Here is a 21736-nt window from a genome sequence, read left to right on the forward strand (position 1 = left end):
CAAGAATACAACGGACTAGGGACATTAGACACATTATTGAGCACTGAAAATGCTGGCTGGGAAAAACAGAGCGCTGTCATCGAAAGCCAAGGGAATGAAACTTCTGGCTGTGAGTAAAAGCGTTTGAACAGATGGAAAAATGAGGGCGTGACAGAAAAGACGTAGCTAAGAGGTAAGAGGGATAAATGACAGCGTCTAAGTAGCCTAGTAAATGCTGCTGGGATACAACTTTTTACCTCACTTTAAATTTGCCCCTTCCTGCTCCTCCCTAACTTTTATGGCCACCGTAGTCTTGGTTTGTAATTCTGTGGTTTTCATATGTCATTTACAAGCTCAGAAGCTGGATGCTTCTCTTGAACTAGCTCATTGTCTGAAGCGCAAATGAGTCGTGGAATAAGAAAAAAATTAACTATACAGTGCGATAGTCAGGGATATGTGTCTTCCGGGTGACATTTCAGGATCAATGCACTATAACCGTTCCAGGTGAACTTAAATCTGAGCTTCTCTAACCGTATGCATGCACATGTCCTACTGTGTAATATTTCAGTACTTGTTGCACAAAGTGCTGTCCGCTAACAAGGAGCTGAACGGCAAAATTCCCAATCAATCAGGGTTGTCCGATTATCGGCCCGATATTGTCATAAAAATTTGATATCGGCTAACATCTGGATCTTTTTTTCCCCTACGTTTAAAGCCAAAAGGGAGCTTTCACTTCCAAAGTTCCAACAAAATTTCAACAACATTGAATCATGTAGTTAATACTGTGCCACTCACTAGCCTGTGAGGAAGAACTAACTATTTGTTTAGCGAGCAGAGTAATAACAGAGCTCACAATGAACTTACCAGAGCCATAGAAATCACGGGGGGGGTTATCATTCCACATACCATTCTTACTCACGGTGTCTTTGAAGAAAGAGCTAAAAAAACCCATCACACAGCAACGTAACAGGTAGCGAACAACAGACAAGACACCACCAATGAATAATGCTGAAGAATCAACAACTATGTGAGTCCTAAACACGTAATTTAGCAGCCATTTACAATAAAAGTACAGCAAAGCACCCTGGGAAACAGGAAGTGCTGTTGTCAAAAGCGTACACGTAGACGCCGTATCGAGCACTGAGCCTTACGTCAATGTCGCCGCCATATTGGATGTGGCAAGTGAATACAAATAAATGTACTTACTTTCATAAAGCGCCGTTCTACAAAAACATTGAAGTTAATACCTCTTGTTTATACATACACACACACACACACACACACACACACACACACACACACACACACACACACACGCACACTAATATACTTGGGAAACAATGTATTTGGTCTTCTCAGATGGCTAATATAAGAACTTTATTGATCCCACACAGCAGTGATTCACATTACATCAGCTATAGTGCACAAAGTAGTGCCGAAAAAACATTTTCAAAAGTAAATCAAGGCACAAGAAACATAAGAGTTTTGTTACTTTAGAACAATTTTACTCAGAAAGATATGTGATGTTAGACATATCGGTATCGGTTGATATCGGAATCAGAAATTGAGAGTTGGACAATATCGGCTATCAGTTATTGGCAAAAAAACCCAATATCGGACATCCTTACAATCAATCAATCAAACTTTATTTATATAGCCCCTTACATCAGAGCAAGAGCATCCAGCAGGATCCCAGGCAGTCTGCAAACCCGGTTTCCTCCACCGCCGACGACGTCCGGCCATCCAGTCCGATAAATCCAACCACGGCCGCGTGTCCCGTGTTTTGGCTAATTACCGCCGATCACGCCATGAAACCTGACAACACCCTGCCAAGTGCCCGCCCCACAAATGCCGCACCAAACTAAAGCTTTTTAAGGTGTGTTTTGCACGGTGCAAAACTGATATCACACTCACAACGACAGGAAGTCCCACACGGCAGACGTGCTTGTTTTGGCTTTGTGAAGGGAAAATGGGCGGGAGATGGTCGCAGCAATGGGGCGGAGCTGGTCGGCGAAGGGAATCGGTGTTTAAAGCTTTTTCACGGAAATCGGCCGATAAGGATTGGTGGCCGATCTATCGGAGCACCCCCTAAATATTCAAAATAAAACGTCTTTTGTGTTAACATTTTGGTTTTCTGGAATGGATTCATTGGATTTGCATTATTTTTTAGGGAACAAAAATAATTCAGTTAGCATCCGTTTCGGCTAGAGCCTTCTAGAACGAATTAATGACAGAGAAATTTGGGGGGGGGTGTATCTTTGTTGGTATTAGGGAATTGTATGGTATGTTGTGAATTTTTAACTAGTTACAGTGCTCAATTTGGTTCCTTTGACTTTGTGACTTAGTGACATGTCATGGGCTCTTCAGGAGGGTCGCCCTCTTCAATTGCTCCATTTAGGATGGGCACAAAGGGGAACGTTTGCAAATCTTCCTATGTTGTGAGGAAGTCTCTGTAAGGAGGACGTCAGAGGTGGAAGGTCAGATAAACAGTAGGTTTGCCATGGGAGACCCCCGTTCAGTTCCTGTGTCCAACTGGGAGTCCCAGATGTACAATCTGTGAGTCCAAGTACGTGTAAAGCGTGTGTAGGCTTGGCTATTTATTGTACAGTAAAAAAAATACACATCAACTATTATCAAGCAGTGAAATATAATTTTGTTTTGCACCACGTTTATGGTTGTGGAAAATTAATGGCCTGCAATAACGGCAGTGTGGTACAAGCAGGAATTTGGAGCATAAGCAGCTGAAAGCAAGATGGCTGTGTGCAGCTCTGCAGAGGGCACCGTGTGGCAGAGTGCAGATCCACCGGTGTCATCTCTCAGATCAAGCTTTGATGGACAAAATGAAATGCAAGTTGAATAAATTGCAGGAAAGGAAATAAGAAATGAGCTCATAGCCCAATGACACAGCTGGAGTATTGCCAAATTGTAAACACCACAAAATCTCACACAGACAGCAGCTCATTATTTCCTGTCAGATAAATGTTTCCTCTGCGCAACCTTTGATCAGGTTTTGGCTACCTCAGTCCATGCATTATTAGTCTTTTGCTTTTATAATTTAATGGTTCTTCATGAGAAGCTTACTTATACTGTAAAGCCTGGTTATGATTGTGGCTGTCACTTTCTTCATGTATAGGTTTTCTAAAAGATGTTGTACTGTACCTTATGAACTTTTAATTCTCTGCCAGTAATCTTTCTTTAGGTTTATTTTAAAGTTTTGGTCTGCACTTCTTTAATGCTCTGATTGCTTTGAGTAGAACAGCGTCAAATCTATGCATGCAGTAAAACGTCTGTGTCAACAGTATGCAGTAGTTCCAGATTTATTTTTCATGTAATATAGTCCATACATGTAATAATATGTAGGTCGATAATTAAGACTTTGTATGAAGATATACAAATATGCAAAGGCAAAGTTTTGTGTGTTGACACACTTATGTTTTCAGGAGCTGTCTCAGCAGCTTGTTAGACATCTTTCCCAGAGGCCCTATGAGAGAACCAAGGGTGGAGGCGTTGAGATAATTTGTTCCGAACAATTATCAAGACTTTGAACTCTGGTGTAAGAATGATAACTCTGTTAATGAACCAGAATTCCTGCCTGAAACTTTTTGCAAATCCCCTATGTAGTGTTTATTATTTTTGATTGTTAAAATATACAATGTGAACACAGTTTGGTGTGGGCCACAAGCTCCATTACAGTCCGCCAACCACCTCACCTGATTTAGATGTCATTCTGAAATCATAAAGCCTTCCCAGCTGAGACGCAGGGCAATATGCCAAGATGGGATCGAGCCAGAATCACCAGACACCAATAATTCACAAAGTATAGACGTACAATTACATACTTGCCTGAACTTAGCATCTAAAACGTACATTTATTGCCGTGCTAAATAAAGTACCGCTGCTGAATGAAGTATTGACCTTCCACAATCATGTTTTATGTTTTTGTCAGGACGGCTTGTCACTTGGGCCACAGAAATGTGGCCTGTTAAATCTCATGTCGAGTGTAGTTTATATGAAAGAAGAGGCAATGAGGATACAAGATGGCAAGTCTGGTGAAAATATGTTGTTCCTGCATATGGCATATATTTATTAACACTCGAACTCCCAAGGCAGTCATTTTGACTGTTTTCAAAATTTGCAATGTCATAACTTGGTTAAAAAAACCCCTATGTACCCATAGGACCCTGACTTTTCCTAAATGTGTGTATAATTTATTCTAACATTGTTTTATCATTAAAATTTTAAAAAACAAAAGAGTTCTGAGTATTACTACCTCGAATGACCATAGCAGTCAAATTGACTGCCTGATTTTTACAGTGGGTATCATATTTCACTATTTGCTACATTTTTCCCGCTCTTCCTTCTGCTCTATTGGCTGTTTGTTTTTTATGCTCTGTGATGCTAAAACCTAGCTGTAGCGTCACTCTAAACCCAAGAGAGACAAAAATGACTAGTAGAAAGAAGGTGACAGCTATGGAGGCTTTAGCCTTGCTTCAGAGAAAATGGTTGCAGTTCGAGTTTGCATGTCTAATTGCAGAGAAGTTATGTTGTGTCAATTCAATCAAACACTCAATCACTGTAGTTTTCATTTCGTGTCCTGATGTGTTTTTTACCTATTCCACCAATTTATTTTTAGATCTTTTTAATGATAATCCAAATTATATACAAAGAGTCAAAATGACTGCTATGGCCATTCTAGTAGTTGCAGAATTCTGGTAGACCGAGTGTTAAGTAAAAGTTTTGCTGCAACTTGAGACATCCCTGCAGCCTGAAAGTTTGGACCTTGTTATGCTGATCAGACTACAGCACACGAGATGGGGAAAAATACATTTTATTCATTGAAATGTTGCATGCTCCATTTTCCATTAAGACATAAAGGGCACATGTAGTATGCACACATTACCCTCTCCAGTGACACATGTGATGTAATGCAATATATGCAGTTTCCTCCCGTGCGTGTGTGTGTGTTATGTTTGGATTTGTGGTTGAAAGTCTCCGTCTGTGTGTCTGCCTATCAGTGCGTGCTTGCAAGTCTTTGACACAAAAAAAGGGTCATTCCTGTGCGGTTGCATGGACTAGACAAACTCAAAAGTCGCATGCATACACACACATACACACACACACACACACACTCCTCTCAGAACACCTAGAGGTGACTCCCTGTGGCAGCGTGCCCAGTGTGTCACAAAAACCACACAGCGGTGCATTCCCAGACTCTGAGAATGAGACAAGATGAGCAAAGTGGAACACACATATCAGTAGAAGGTGGTTCTGTGTTTGTCTGATTGTTTGGCTGCTTTTTATGAGATGGTCTTAGTCACCATCTCACAGTTGTATTAATGGCTGTGTGTGAATGACAAAGTTATACATGGCACAAGGCTACCATATGCTCCATAAAAAGTTGCCCTTCAATCCTAGCTACGGGCTTAAATCCACAATAGACTTTGTTTAATTTCCAGGTCTTTGGGATCTGGCAACTGAGTGAGTCAAGATTCTCGCTTTTGTTCATCCTGCAACCCGCTGTTGAGGGATCTGATAGATGGTGTCAGAAATCAGAGCCCCCATATACAGTATTGCCACATGCTGAGGAAGGATACAGTGCGGCATGGTAAGGGTGTAATCAGCTGTGTTTTGAAGAGAATGGTAATTGGCTGGAACTTCCTCAGCATACAGAATAATCCACATAAAGAGTCAATTCTGGCAAGTTTCTATAAATGTTTCACTACTTTATTTCCATTGCAAAATGGAGACCACAGCCTGCTTTTGAGTCTGCAGGAGGTGCGAGTTATGCCCCTGACATACTGTGGATTTTGGGTGAAGTATCAATTAAGGTTTACCATGTAAAAAGAATAACAGGCTGCAAGTTCTCGCTCATTGTTCGGATAAATGTGGATTTCTGTATGCGTGTGTGACTGCATATTAAACATATTTGTGAACAAATTGGGGGGTATGGCTGGACATATTGGAGATACTGTAAGTCTATTGGATGATAACCAAGTAAGCAAATGCGTCCCAATGCTGATAAGGACGCCTGGCAGAGAGTTGAATTGAAGTTCTATCAAGAATGGTGCAGCAGATAGAGACTGGGTGCGGTGTTTGACTAAGAAGTGATGAGCCAAGAGAGAATAAAGGCGCAGGATGCCACCATCTGTTAGCCACATGCATACCCCACAGCTGTCACATAAATCTCAGCCGAGCTCAGCAAGGCTGCATTCCGCCAAGCAAAACATCCATTGGGTCTCTACTTCATCGGGCCCAGACCATGCATTCAATACATTCATAAGATTAATTGAGCTAAAATCATATGAAATGGGTCTTATAAAGACATTGCTGCAGGCTTTTTGATTTGTGACAAGTGAAAGGGTGAAGGGGAGACCACTTCTCCGGTGGAGAATGGCGAAATAAAAGAATGTTATTACCAATATGTCAGCATTTAAAGGCTTGCTACGAATGTTACACAGTCGCCGCTATTTCACTCTAGCTCGGTGAGTTATTGCTCCCAAGTTTTGGCAATAAATGATGTTGAAAAGCACTGGTGCTAGGCTACAGTTGATTTTGAAGTTGTTTATAAAAATGCTTCTGGTGTGGTCCTTTGGCCCTCCATTATATTCCGAACTGTGCATGTGAAAATAACCAACTAACAACAGAAACAAACAAATACGCACAGTTTCAGGTCACTAGGGTCAAAAGTCCATCTCAAGGAAGGGAATGGAGGCAGTACAGATGTGTCTACTGATGTGTGTGTGTCCTGTTTCAGTGTTGATTTGTCTTGCCCATGTCTCATTAACATTACCCTTCATGCTACGTTAATTGCCTTTAAACACCTTTTCTCTTTGATGTTGAAAATAAGAGCTAGTAATTAGTCTGTGTTCTTTTTCACATTATACATTTCAGCTGGTCCTTGGGTTACGTACCAGTTCCGTTCCTAGACTGTGATGTAAGTCGAGTTTTGTCGTAAGTCTGATCTTATACCCAAATTAACACCTCAAGTCACTTACATTGTACACAGAACACATGAAAGACATAAAGTACAGTAATAAACCACAAAATACGAGAATTAATGAAACGGGAATACAAACCTTTTCATCTCAATAAGACCACTACGCTGCTTAGTTATTACTTTTGCTTTCACAGAATTGCATGTTATGTTTAATGTTTTGTGATTTCCGACTGTCTGTGAACGTGACGGGCTGAGTCCTGTGTGTGGAGGATGGCTCTATGCAGAGAGGAAACTTGACTGGTGTTTTGGCGTGGTTGCAGCAGACTGTAGCCTGTTTTGTTTTTGCAATAAAGAGATTGTTGAGCGACCACCTACTTGTCATCCTTACAACGTCCAGGTAAACTTTACAACACGATCTTTATCCTAAATGATGGTCGCAGCTGTCCAGTGTTGAGAGTAACATGGCTGCGATTGAGCCACACATATGGTATTCTTCCATTGTAACGAGTTCTTGAGCGAGTCTCGTGTTTACGGACCAAAATGTAAGTTTTCAGTTAACTTATGGCCGTGCATACGTAACCAGGGGACTCCGGAACCCGAGGACAACCTGTATACAGAATCCTCAGTGTCTGTCGATCTTTTGTGTCTTGGCTACACAAATACTTTTGGTTTGATTTTTATTGGAACTTTAGATCAATTGGACTCATTGCTGGTAAAGAAATGATATAATCGCATAGCGATCAGAGATGAGTCACTGCTAATTTTAAGTTCTCCTTTGAACCTGCTCTTCATATGTACCGTTCAAGCACTGCGGGTAAACGGATCCGGGCCAATGAGAAAGCCCAGTCATTACATCACAGTCACGCAGTGTGGCAGATGGATGAGGGGAAAAAGTGTTCCAGGAAAAACATCAGAATGATTTCAACTAATATAATGCTAAATTATTCACACTGCAATTATCAGCAGGAATATTCTGAGAACAGCATTGAGCCACAGGTCTGTTTTTTGTGGACAGGGACAGTCTATGGTTACTTAAAAAGATTGCAGTCTGTTCTGTCAAATAGCTGCACATTCACCATCAGTCCATCATCAGCATGCTTCCCTCATGAGGCTGCACGAGTCCAGCCAAGATAGCTGGCCACTACCATGAAGCTCGAAATATAGGCACAGTCTAATCTTTCATGTGTGTGTTGTCAAGCGTAACTGCTGTACTGGCTGGACCAGCTTTGCATGACCACTTGTGCATTCGTGTACTGTATGTGCCACAGAGCTTTGCATCATTTGGTTGAACTGGCTGTGCAGCCAGTCACATGCTCACCCCACAGCTGCACGACAGAGACAGCTGTGACTTTCTGCATCACATCTTCTGATACTGTGGCCAAGTCCAACTAATCGCAACTGGATCAGTCTCTTTCCAATATGATGATTACAAACATATTGAATGATTAAGGGGGATATCTAAAAAAAAAAAAATGACTGAAAAAGAAATGTGGTTAAGGTTTTGCAGAGCGTGGTTGAACTAAATCTGCACAAATGCGTGCATCTTCTTTCGGTATTTTAGGGTTTAGAAGGTTTTACTAGTAGCAATGCTGCTTGTCAGCCAGATGTTTTGCTTCATGACAAAATGCAATCTGAGAAGAAAAAAGAGAAAGAGACTTGTGGCTTGTATTAATCTGGAAATATTCCTTTTCTTCATCTGAATTAAATTATTGGGTTGAACTCGGTGTCCTTAGAGAGCAGGCAGTGCGTCACCAGCTCCCCAGATGGGCAAGGAGTGGTCACTAGGTTTGTCACTGGTACCACTCAGAGCATATATTGGTTAAGCTTTGTTGCACTGCTTTCGTGCAACACATCAAATGTGCATATTTGGTATACAGTATAGTTGTTTGGTAACATGGAGAATCCAGAGGTTATCTTCAGTCATTGTGACTGTGCATGTGTATTTATAAACACAGTGAAAGATCACTGACATGCGGACAGACCACCGTGCCCTCTGCTGCATGTGAGTAATACAGTAGAGTTGAACTTGCCATGGTACAATTTGGAATTATGTACAGTCATCTACGTCAGGGTGTGATATCATACCAACATAACCCACCAATAACTTAAACAAAGAAGAGGAACACGACACAGTAATCATTGTACAACAATCTCATGATATTCACAGTTTTGTATGCCTGCTCTGCATTTTCTGTTCACATTTAGACGAGGAGTAGCCGTGTTTTGAGAAAAGAATACGTGCCGTGCCAATACATTTCTGTTGTAAGTGACAATGACAATTTTCTGTGTGTTTCCAGCTCCATCGATGAGGTCCTGTGCTTGGTACAGTCAGACCTTGGTTAGCATCATTACTTTGTTCTACAAGGTCCAACTCAAACCGAAACGTACTGTAACTGAATCAATTTTTCCAATGCAACAATGCATTGACTTGGCTGTGAATTTTTGGCTACTTGTGTGAATCTGGTTCCCACAGCGTGTTCTGGTCGTGACATCACAGCCAAGATGACGTTGATTCAGAGAACTCGCCGGGGGGCATGTCAAAATCACCACTTCATTTCAATCCTATTTCATAGTTGTTTATTCATCTATGACAGCAGTATGACCAAAATGTTATGTTATGGTACCAAATAGTGTTGGATGCTATTTCCTTAGCCTTCCATTTTTACAATGGAAACACAAAATATCCATACTGGACTGAACCAACTGCACTGCATTGTGGAAACAGGACTTACAAGCTGTAGCTAAAAGGTTCTAAGACAGCAACACAACTTCTGTCATTGCTAAACTTTAAAAGTAAACACAATTCTATCAATGCTCACTCTCACCATAACTGAGCGTAACTGACATTTTCAGAGAGCCCCAAACAGATAGGACATACGACTATTGCATAATGGCTAGTGGCACCAGTTCAGACAGTGCTTGCTGCTTTGATTGCTCCCAGTTCTAGTTCTCAGCAAAAGGACCACTCTCTTTTATTGGGCTGCTTTATCACTGTGGAAAGGCACTATCAGATGTGTAACAGTCCTATCCTCCACAGCCACAGCAGAGGTTTGGTCTCATCTCAACTCTAGTTTCACCACTGGATTCATAAGACAGGAAGGAATCTCATGATTTAGCGTTTGTCTTTGATGAAAGCAATCATAAATTTCCTCTGCAGATGCCCCTTGGAGAAAAAAAAACAGCAGAAATGCTGTGGACATGGACAGGCTCAGTAGCTGCAATGCTTCAGTCACGGTGATAACTACTAGGGATGGCCCAGTACCACGTTTTTATGTCTTATAATGATACTGCAACATTCTACATCTGCCGATACCGACACCAGTCCGATACCTTTTCTTCTTTGTTGTATGCACGTACTTTGCCTAATATAGGCAAACTGTGCAACAAATATTCTAATAGAAATTAAATTACAACATGACTCAAGTTATGCAATACTGCAATATTAAACATACATAGCTTTTAATAGCATTTTTTTCAAAATTCCAAATAAAATTGGATAAAGTGAAACTTCATAACATAGGTTTAAATTTGAATTAGAAAGTAATATATAAATATTCAAAAATAATATAAGATATAGTATAAAAGTCATTAAAAAAGGAATTACAACTGAAGGGTGCTATGAGATACTTCCCACTTAATGTGGCGTTTATCTTAATGACATAGCAACAAAACAAAAAAAAGTTGCAATGTTGACAATAACTTCAATAATTATAACTTGACTTACAAATAATGGCATATACAATTGAAAATGTACAATGGAATACAGGACTTGCCCTCTTGAGGCACATCTACAATGTGAGGGGCAGATTGTTTTTGACAAGACAAACATTTCATCCTTCTCACCTGGTCCTCCTTTCATGCGTAATAATGGCAGCTGTGCTGAAGAACCTCTCGCTCTCTACACTTGTTGAAGGTGCACAGAGAAATTTGGGTGCTGTGGCTTCCAAGGAGGGCATTCTAGGTTGGTTGATCTTCCAATACAGGAGTGGATCGAATGGTTCTTTTTCATTTCTTCTTAGCACTAGTTGATTGTTTAAAAACTCTGCGTACTCTTTACAGTGATGCTTTTGTAAATATTTGATCAAATGTGGTGCTGAAATGTCCAATGCACACTGACATATCACAAATTGCACTCGGCTCCGTTTCTCTTCTTTGCACTTGAAGTAACTCCCCACATCTGAGATGAGAACAGCGCAAAGCTAATTGGCTGAATGAAGCCAATATTGGATTAGTTTGGGCAGTTTGATGATGTAATTCATGTGTGTGATACATGTTTGCCTATGATTTGGTAATGCAATGTGACATTGTAGTTGAAATCTCATCTGTATTGGTAATCAGGCATTGTGGTTGTAAAATATTGTTTGAAGCACTGATTTACATATTTAGCTATTTTTCAAAGAAGATATAGTCCTTACCCTTATACATATGTAAATGTTTGTATTTAATAAACAAGCACTTATTCACTTGATGGGGGAGAGAGCCTCAGCAGATCTGAGCATTTTAAACTGCAGAATCACAAACATCAAAAGTTCTTTTGAGATTATTATGCAGATTATTTTGCATGGTATAGCTCAGCATAAAGTATGTACTTATGACCTTGATTTCTGCTATTCAATATTTCTTAGATTTCAGTTTTTTGCAGGGAATAAACAATGGATAGATAGGTAATACCAAATAGTACAGTCTTCAAGTTCAAATTTTGTGGCACCACTCTACTAAATCTCCACGATATGTCCAGAATCAGTAGTGCTGAGCCATTAGCAGATATCAGAGTAACGAAATTCATGCTTTTGTTCTACACATGAGATGTAGCTGGAGTATATTGTTGCAATTTTTTACCCGCATTCTGCTGGGTGGCATGATGAGCACACCAAGTTACTGGAATACATCACAAGCAGTGAGCATTTGACCACATTTAAAGTAACCATTGTGCAATGACTATAGGGGACACTCCTTGCAGATACTTATACTTTTGCGAAAATGTTACTGCAAGAAACCCGACTTACAGTAACAAGCTTACTAGCATGCGTCACCTTTACAGACACTGACACTGGTCAGTATCTCCTGTGGTTGTATATTTACCTGGCTTGCATCTGGATGACCTCTGACCACAAGGAATACATCCCCGTGGGAGAGGGAAATGTGCCTGTTAGAGGCCAACTCGTGGGCGGCAGAGCGGTTTTATACACAGACTGGCATTATCTGCAACTTTTGCTCCACTCGGGGCCACTAAATATACCCTCAGAGGCCTTCCCAGGCTCCTCTAGGCTGAGGAGATGTGGCCACTGCTTGGGCCGTAGGCCAATGACATGGCTGCCGACCTCCACGGAAAGTATTTTTAAGGTCAATTACAGGGTATAGTCCTTTTTAAATGGCCGACTGGTGCTGAGGAGGCCTCATATTAAAGGTTTATGTGGCGAAGGAGCAGAGAAGTCTGCCATAGCTCACCCTGGTTCCTATTGTTACCACGCACCCGCTCAGACTGTGCATTGCACATAGGGATTCAAGGTGGGATGCAAGCTCTCTGTCATACCGATCAATACTGCTTTGTAAAACTATTTGGAATGGCAAGAGACACGCATTTTTTTGTGTTTATTGTAGAATTGCTTCACAAAACCCATTCCTTGTATACATTGGACATCACACACGTCTGCATGTTAATTGAGAAAGTATTAGTCATTGCAGTTTCTTTCTGCACTTAGTGGGAAAAGGTTTCTCCTGGATTTTTTCTCACATCCTTCACCCCATGTAATTCTTCATGGTCATAATGAAGCAGAGTAATCATGAACAGTAATTTAGAATGTCCATATTATCAGCCATTAAAGGGATTATCATAATTCCTAGCACTAATGCGGATGCTCACCTATTTACACAAACACCACTCTGCATACACAGCGGCCACACACGCAGACTGACACAGCTGCTCGATGAAATAAAACATACAGCAAGATGATTTTGGTGCCTTTCATGATTCATTCCAACATGACTCCAACTCACCATAAATACAGGCCTGTCAAACTGTTTCTACCCCACAGAGAGGGAGGTGGATGGTACAGTAGACACCATTCACCTCTGTGTGTTTGGAGGGGCCAGAAGGAAGGTTGGATTTGGTGGCTTTGGTCTGGCTGAAGAGGGAAGTGTTGATGGGACAAAGGGGGGTGGGGCGGGTGGTGGGGACGAGTTTGTAGGTTGACGGGGTTGGGAGGGATGTTTTAGGAATTGAAAGGCCTATTTGTGCAGATGAGAGCTGTGTTTGCTTTGCTGTGGTTCCACTGCATTTCAATGGACGCTCTATCCACGCTCTATCCTTAACACTCTAATAACACAGGATAATTACAAAGGAAGATGGACTGCGGAGAGTACAGTCAACCGCCAGTTAGCTACATTTAAATGTCATCATCATTAGGAATTCAGTCAGTCATTTAAAATTGCATCACCCTAACGTTCGTTTTAACGTTAACTTGCATTTTAAGCTAAAGGCAATGGAAGTATAATGGCAGTAGCTAGCAGGGGTGCAATTAATTTTGTCCCAACTACTTGCATAAATGGCCTACCAGTAAAATCCAAAGTGGACCAGACCGTACCTCTTTGTCCCTGCAATTTAGAGTATCATAGGAGTTTTGAAGCTGCTATATTTGCTTGTTGACATGCTCATACTACCATGTGTGGCAGTGGAACCAGCTATAAATGTGTATTACCACCTCCTACAGGACTGGAGTGGAACTGTAACACATCACATGTGGTGGTTCAGCCTTGGCAGAGGAATGCACTCCACTGAGTGCCTTGGATTGTGAATTTGAATGTGAAAAGGTTTAGCTCAGATCTTCAGCAATGGCAATTTAAAGGCACAGAGCGTTGTTGGACTTTTTCTTGAGGTTTGAAGTATTTTATTCCATCAGAAATGTTTTTCATGTTAATATTGTCGACCATGGCTGTGGTTGCAAGGCAGAGGGGAGCGTTTGGCCGAAGTTAATGATTTCATATGTCTGTCTAGACCCCTTTTTGTCCCAAAAACGAAATAGCAAGTAAGACACAGACAGGGTCTGGATTTTGAGGAATTTGGTCTTTATTGGTTGCTGCCAGCACAGAAACAAAAAGCACACCAACATGAGTAACACATCAACTGTTAAATATATTTATGCATTTATTATGAGGATGAAATAATGAATAATAATAATCTTGTCAGTTGGTGACACCTCACAGTTTACTTTTAAGTGCTTGTGATCTTTGCCCACTTCATAATGGTATGTTTGAAAATGTTGTACATGGAGAAACCCAGTATTTACATGAAGTTATTGTGCAACACGCTATTTACTTCCAACAATAACATAAAATAAAATGGCTTCTGCAACACACAATTTTATGTCCAATGTCAACATTTTTTTTTTCATTAACATTATCCATTGTAGGAACTCTACCCCTCTCACTGATTCCGTGTTGGCAGGGATACAGACCTCATTAAGTGGGTTAGGTAACATCCAGCACAGCATTTAATACTCAGCTGTTGCAAAAGTCAGTGTTTTTGCTTTCAAAAACATACTTTTCACAGCTGGCCGGCATTTTCAGTGCCACAGCAACCCCCAGGGTGTTGAATATCATGAAAGCTAACCCAATCCATTTCAAGCAATGAGTTTTACTGTATACGATTTTGATTTTAAATATGGAAAAATAAATTTTAGCCTCTCAGTCTCTGTGCTTTCCTCATCCCAAACACATATAACATTTTTGCCAATGAAGCTACTGGCATTCCATAGCTTTTTCACTTTTTCCAAAAAGGGTATCATCCTACCCTGACGAGTACTACGGTTTGTTACAGGGGTGATTCTCTCAGAGATTTGTTTGGTTACCTTTCACCCTTGACTTTTACAAATATGTAACTGTACCACCTGGTCGTGGCGAAGGCTTGAAAGGTGAAACTGAAAAGGTAATTCACTGACTAATTGGTCCAGTGTTATAGTAGAGTGTACCTCTAAGGACCTAAATTTACTCTTATTTCAGTCTACCTCAATCCTATTTTTAATATTTGTTTTTGACATACCAGAACAGTTTTTAGAATCTTGTTGACTAGTACAATGACAAGTTTTGTTTTGCTTTGTTGAATAAGCAGTGTACTCTTCAAAGAAGTTGAATTTCTCTCAACAAAATCATTCATCTAGACTCCCGTCTCACCTAAAAACCAACCCTGGTCTTCCTGGGAACATCATCACTCCTGGTCCACATGGATGGGCGAGTACACATCGCCAAGTTGCTAAGTCTACACAGGCTAAGGTGCCCTGTGTTTGCCCAGAGAGGCGAGCATATGTTCGTGGCTGCCGGGCTCAGAAAGGAACACCACTGTGTGATTGGCTCATCACTGGTCACAGACAATTTAAGTGTGAAATTCCTGGAACTCAGAAGCAGAGCATTTTCACTGCTCAAAATTTTACTTTGAGTCAATTAATTGATGTGATCGACTCTCTGGATTTAACGAAGCAAATAGGTAAGGGGCTCCCATTGGAGAATTACCGCATGGGTGATGTTGTTTTAGGTCTATTTAACCCTAACTGATGCAGTGAGTAGCTCATGTAAAAAAAAAAAAAAATCATCATGTGATTGTGGAAAAGATGTTGATCTATTGCACTCGGGTCAAATTATTGGCATGCATCAAACATGAGAAAACATGTAAGGAAATTACTAAAATCAGGTGAAGAACGATCCAACGCATTATGAAAAAGTGCAAGGACAGTGGGGAATTTTCTCATTGTGCCTTTTGATGTATACAGTATTTATCAGTTTTGCTGTTTTTAAATTTTTATTTTGTTTCTGCAGTGATGCAATGGAAAATCATCCACGGGCCACAGATGGCCCCTGAGACGCACTTTGGACACCCCTCCACCCCTACTTTTGTGGCTCTTGGTTGGAGTTGGGCTTGTGGCGTCGGCTCCATGAGCAAACCACAACTACTTGGCTTGTTGGGGTGGTTGAGCGATGCAGATTGAAGAGAGAGGGGCTGGTCAAAGCTCTACAACAGTAAGCTCTTAACGAGCGGCGGCGTCGCGGCTCAAAGATTGTTATGGAGGTGCATGTCTGGAGTTATTTGTGCCTTAACTTTGAGGTAGCAAAGCCAGATTTTGAGCCCTATTCACGTGCAATAATTACTGTTGTGTGTGCAAGCACATCGCTGCAGCGCTCTGTTGCACCCTCCCTCTCTCACTCCACTTTTTTGCTAGCGCAGTGGGGGGCCGAGTCGGTGTACGAGGCAAGCCCGTGTACTAGTGTACCTCTGGCCGAGTATTGGGGACTGGGCTCCTTGCTGGGGCTTGCAGGTTGCTGCCTGGATAGCGGCGAGGCGTACGAGCGTGTTGAGTGGACAAAATGCATGCCTGTTGTTTTCGTGATTGTGAAAGGGTGATGGGTTTGTGTTGTTCTGAACATTCATTTCCCAGGATACGAATGTGAGAAAGGGTTTGTGTTGTTCTGAATATTCACTTCCCACTGTATCTTGTTATGGTCTTGATACGAATATGAGAAAGGGTTTATGTTGTTCTGAATATTCACTTCCCACTGCATATCTGCTGACCTTGCCTACCAGGTGCTTGTTAAAAAATAGTAACTCTGCGTGCGAATGCCTGAGTTTCGGGGCCGGCCACCCCGTTCTCACGCTCGCACGGACAGACTGGTATAAAGAGGGGAGAGCGAAAACACCTAGACGGAGTCTGCTGCGGGTTGTGATCGAACGCCCAGCCGATTGACGCGAACTCTTCCACGGGTGTTGGCTCTCCACTCTGTTGGCGTAGGTAAGAGGCTTTTTCGCTGCAATCATATATCTTGTGTGTTGATGCTTAAATAAATACGCCCTTGTTTAGGCTAAAATACCTTGATGTGTCTGTGTCATTCTGTGTGCCGACTGAACACGATCCTCTAAAAAATATTCTAAAACAGTGATTGACAGCCAAAGTCCTAAAGATCGACAAGTGGCTCATGATCGACGAGTTGGCGACCCCTGGATTAATGCTAGCTGTAGTAACACTCTTCTCTTTTTACTTCCCATCGTTCATTAGCGACAAGGGAAGCTAACAAGCTAAATAGTCAACGAGTGTTGTGGTTGCTCACAGAGTTGACACGCTCAACCCTGACGAACAGCTATAAAAGCAGGGTTGGGACTAACTGTGTGTGCGGTGGTTGTGGTGGGGGGGTTATTCCTTGTTGGCAGGTGTGTAAGTCTACTCTGTACTTGTGAAAATGAGGAAATTCTTCATTGGAGATGTCTTTCCAGCCCTGATTTATACAGTATACATTTTTGTGTGATATAATTTAATCTCATTTTTAATGGTCTTTTTGGCAGTGGATTTTGATATGATGAGAAATAATACAAACTCGTGTGTAATTACCATTACCAATTACCATTCCAGAGCAGCATGTGGAATTGTAGTTATACCAGCCCTCTTCAGACTGGATTCCATTTACTTTTACTAGATTTTTAAGGTAGAAGCAAAAAAAAATCAAATAATGAAAGCTGTCATCCTGTATACATGCTGCAGTACAGTACCGTATGTGTTCTGCTATAAACCAAGTGCTGAAAATAAATTATGACTCGCTCTTTAAAAAGACACCCTGCCACTCCCCCAATATAACTGAGTTACAGTAATCTTAGCTTTGAAAACAAAAGTCACAAAGCTTTATTATTCCCAAATCCCAAAACAGAACAGGCTTACCAAAATGTTGCGTGAAAGGTTTTCTGCCAAACCTTCAGTGCTCTCTAGCTTGTGTACTTCACTGCTTATTCAGACCCTCGTGGCAGAGTGGCATAAAGTCCACCTGAATTTTAAGATTTTAAATACAGTAACTTGCGACCTCCTATTACCACTCTGTTTTACCTCATTATATTGCCGCGTTGCTATTTTTATCCATTTAGTATTGTTACAGTAATGACAATTTTAGCCTACGTAGCAGACTGTAAACAAACAATGGCTTTCCGGGGTTGGAGTATTGGAGTATTGGAGTATTATCTGTCACTAAATCTCCAAATTAAAGTCACACGACAACACAGAAGACTCCCGATCATCTCTGTTTTTTGGGAATTTAATGTTGATTATTGCTTCCTTCTGAAGTAAACTTAAAATTGGTTTGTTTCCCCTTTTCTGTCATCCATAACCATGCACGTTCCAACTGTGTCAATCCTAACCCCTGAACGGTGCTTTCACAACCTACAATGAAGGCAGCCCGTAACCTTAAGTACTGCTTTGTGGAACTGTGTAAATTTGACACCATTATGCCACAGAGAGTGTGTGTAGGTGTTAATGCTAGAGTGGGGGAACGCCAGAGATCTGTAATCCTTGCATGCCTCATCCACTACTGCAAAACGTTGACTTTATACAGCTTGCATGGATTGTTTTTGATTGACTGATTTGGATTAAACATTTTACTGCCACCTTTGTTATTGCGGCTACTATGATAGTACCTCTGCCTATCTTAGATGGTCAAAATTCTATTTATTGTGTGTGTTTTTTTTTAAGTAATGCTAATAGTCTTCAACAAAAAAAATAGCCTACTTTATTTCCAGACTATGAATGCCACTTTTTTCATAGTTTGGGCCTGTGACTTATAGTCAAGTGCAACTTATATATCTATATGTATCTGTATCTATCTATCTCTATCTATCTATCTTTTTATCTATCTCTATCTCTATCTCTATCTCTCTATCTCTCCTCTCTATCTATCTAAAATTGAACATGTTTTAAAATGTTTATTCATACTGACTGACATGAACCAAAGAATGAACATCACCACCAACAGCCGCGAGAGGACGCTTTAGGCTTGTGACAACTATATGCTGGAGATGACGGCGCTTCGTCTTCCTCCGTAGTTGCAGAGTTGTTCAGAAGTAACACAGAGGATGTAGAATTGATTGGATTCGGTCATGTGGAATGAGATTGAGAACTTGGAGAACTTACTGACTGGTAACCTGCTTGCTGGACTAGCTTGCTTGTTATGTTAATTTAGTCTATTCAGCCTCCCAATTATGTTAGTTAGGCTGTTGTGTAGCTGAATAATGTGTTACTTTCACATACCAAACACCTAGCCACAGTTCAGCCAGTTGTTCTCTGTGCTATTTTATAGTTGAATAACTTTTAATTTGTAATATTAACATACTGGACACCTGTTCAGCCTGTTGCTCTGTGTGCTATTATATAGTTGTATATCTTGCCTTTCCAGATTAAATGTCTATTTTTGGTCTTGAATTTTGTGAACAAAATTTCTAAATAAACATGATTTATAGTGCAGTGCGACATATAGGTTTTTTTCTCCTTCTTGATGCATTTTTTTGACTGATACTTCAGAGTGACTTATAGACCGGAAAATTCGGTAATTCTTGTGGCGACACTAGCATAGTATTGGATGTAGCGAGATACTGTAGTGATGTTGTTTTCAAATTGTCTGTAAAATCAAACCAAACCCATCTTATGTTGTGAACGAGAGCGTGACCTAAACTGGGAATGAGCTTCTTCTCAAAGCAAAAATGTAGCATTTGATGTCCAAGCTTGCATTTCTTGTGCTAACATTAATACATTTTACTTCACTCCAGTGTTTCTCTCTAGACGCCAACATCCTCCTTACAAATTTACCCATTTATATTTTAACGCTTCTCGAGTTCACCTCCTCTTTTTGTCACTATGGCTTGGCTTAAACACTCCAGACGTGGTAGAGCATGGTTTGTGTGTAGTGTAGCTGGGGGCGGGGTGCAGAGACATGAGTGTGCCCAGCCCGTCATAATTACGGTATAGACAGTAAACAGCAACAGCTCTCAGGTCTAGTTTCCCTGTCTGTCGGGGAGAGAGTTCTCTTGGGTTTGGAGAAAGGGTGAAAAGGGGATGAGATTTAAGGGAAGACAAAGGTCTTTCTCAGTATGGATGTGGATGACGCTAACACTTAAGTATAAGAGGGATTTATAGACACACCAACACACAGAGACCGACACTTTTGGAGTGATGATCTTTGCAGACTTAATTTGGAGAAGTCAAAACATCCCCTGGTCCTCCATAATATGTCGACTGGCTGCAATTGTCAAACTGATCAACCACTTTGCTCCATGTGTCCCTCTGAGCGTGTCTGTGGTTTTCTTTCCGTCTGTCCGAATAGTCCGCTGAAGTGAATCTCCACCGACTCGCACTCTTCATTTGATCGAAATTTAATTCTTCCCCGTCTGTTTTTCTTCTTCATACTTATTTAATAGCCCCTTCCACCTCAATGACACAGGCACATGCACAGCATCCGTGCTTTTTTCGACCTCTTCAGCATTGAGGCTGCGACACTTCTGAAGCAGTGCACGCATGTAAACTTTCAAAACAAGAGTTTGTGTGCCATCTTTCTGTCTCCCCAGCTCCCTCCTCATCTCTCTACCCACTTTTCGTGTGCACTGCACAGTGCTGGCTGGTGTCAGGCTGGGAGGTTTTCTTTGGCAGTCTGCTCCCCCCCTTGGCTGGGACAGGGCGCGTGCTACTGGCTGGGAGTTTAGAGGGGAAGCGGGGAGTGGGAGGGAGGGAGGATAAGGCTTTGGAGGGGAGGGAGACTGGAAGGGTGGAGGCGTGGTCTCCAGCTGGTAATGAAGTCTTCTCTTTTCATCCTCAGAAAGCAGAGTGTTAGTGGACGGGCCTGGGGTCTGTGTGGCTCCTCTTCTTTCTGCCGAGTGACGCTCAGCTCAGCGCTGCCTGCACGCCTCAGCGTCGCCTGCATGTCTCAGTGCCCGTCTCCACAGCTGAGAGGTAATCAGAGACAGATACTCTGCTAGTCATGTGGCTTTCCCTCGTACTGACTCCACATCATAACTCTTGAGGTAAGAATTCAGACTCAGTCTCCTCCTCCTGCTACTTCTCCTCTCACTACTCTCATACTGTCTGTGTGTGTTGATTGTTGTGGTAGGGGGCCGGAGTGTCATGTGGGCTGTCCTCTTGCGGGACCTCCCACATTTTATGGGCATGCATGTGTGCGTTTGTTTGCTATTGACATTACATTATACCCTTTGTGTACACTGTGTGCCACTGTTTACCTGAATGGAGGCGGTCTCATTTATAATGACTACCATCATTGATGGAGGGGAGTGCACCCGCCAGGGAAGATGAGCTATAAGAGTGTGGAATACCTACAGAATTGATACACACTGGAAGTGAATTGAATATCTGTGATCTGGTCCATGACACGGTGTTGTCTCCCTGCTCTTGTGTGTGTGTGTGTGTGTGTGTGTGTGTGTGTGTGTGTGTGTGTGTGTGTGTGTGTGTGTGTGTTTACACTGGTGCACTAGTGATTTATCTTGGGGCCGATAGATGCAACAGGCTCACTGAGGCTCTTTTCTGTAAATAAAAGAGACAGGCGACATTCTGTACTCCTCTCCAGCCCCGTGACACAAGGCTTTGATGTGATTTCCGTGGATCTGTTCTCTTCCCTGTGGTGCAATGCAGATCCGGCCTGCGACAAAACCCACTTTCATCCACATTCTCCTGGAAATCCATCCATCTGTCGGCTTTCACTCACATTCTTCCTGCTCCCTTTGCACTGTTTGCACTTGCACCCCCAATTAGACCTTGACCTTCTATCAACACCTCCTCTATTCTTATTGACAATATTCCAGCTTTACCCTACATTCACATGATCTGACACAACTTATAGGGAGCGGGTCTTTTCGATACATCTCCTGGAAAAAAGAACGTTAAGTGACTTTCCATTAGTTTCTGCTGGGCCATGAGAATTACGGTTTCCCAGATGAATAGAGTACAGGAGCCCAGCTTAATTGAAAAAACACAAGCATGATCTGCCATGGAGGAGACAGTCCTTGTGTCACTGCTG

At 41.7% G+C, this 21736-nt stretch overlaps 1 protein-coding gene across 7 annotated transcripts in view; it reads left to right on the top strand.

The window, feature by feature from the left end:
* Nucleotides 1-21736, top strand: part of LOC129180923 (zinc finger protein 469) — a 217306-nt gene that overhangs the window by 142790 nt on the left and 52780 nt on the right. For 5 of the 7 annotated variants that reach the window (XM_054775310.1, XM_054775314.1, XM_054775311.1 and 2 more), the window contains one exon: nucleotides 20525-20729. The exons of the other annotated variants lie outside the window; for them this stretch is intronic. The gene's annotated coding sequence lies outside the window, so the exon portion shown is untranslated. The remainder of the gene's footprint in view (nucleotides 1-20524; nucleotides 20730-21736) is intronic. 7 annotated transcript variants of the gene reach the window in all.

Source organism: Dunckerocampus dactyliophorus, chromosome 5 (genome assembly GCF_027744805.1).
Source record: "Dunckerocampus dactyliophorus isolate RoL2022-P2 chromosome 5, RoL_Ddac_1.1, whole genome shotgun sequence".
Lineage (NCBI taxonomy): Eukaryota > Metazoa > Chordata > Actinopteri > Syngnathiformes > Syngnathidae > Dunckerocampus > Dunckerocampus dactyliophorus.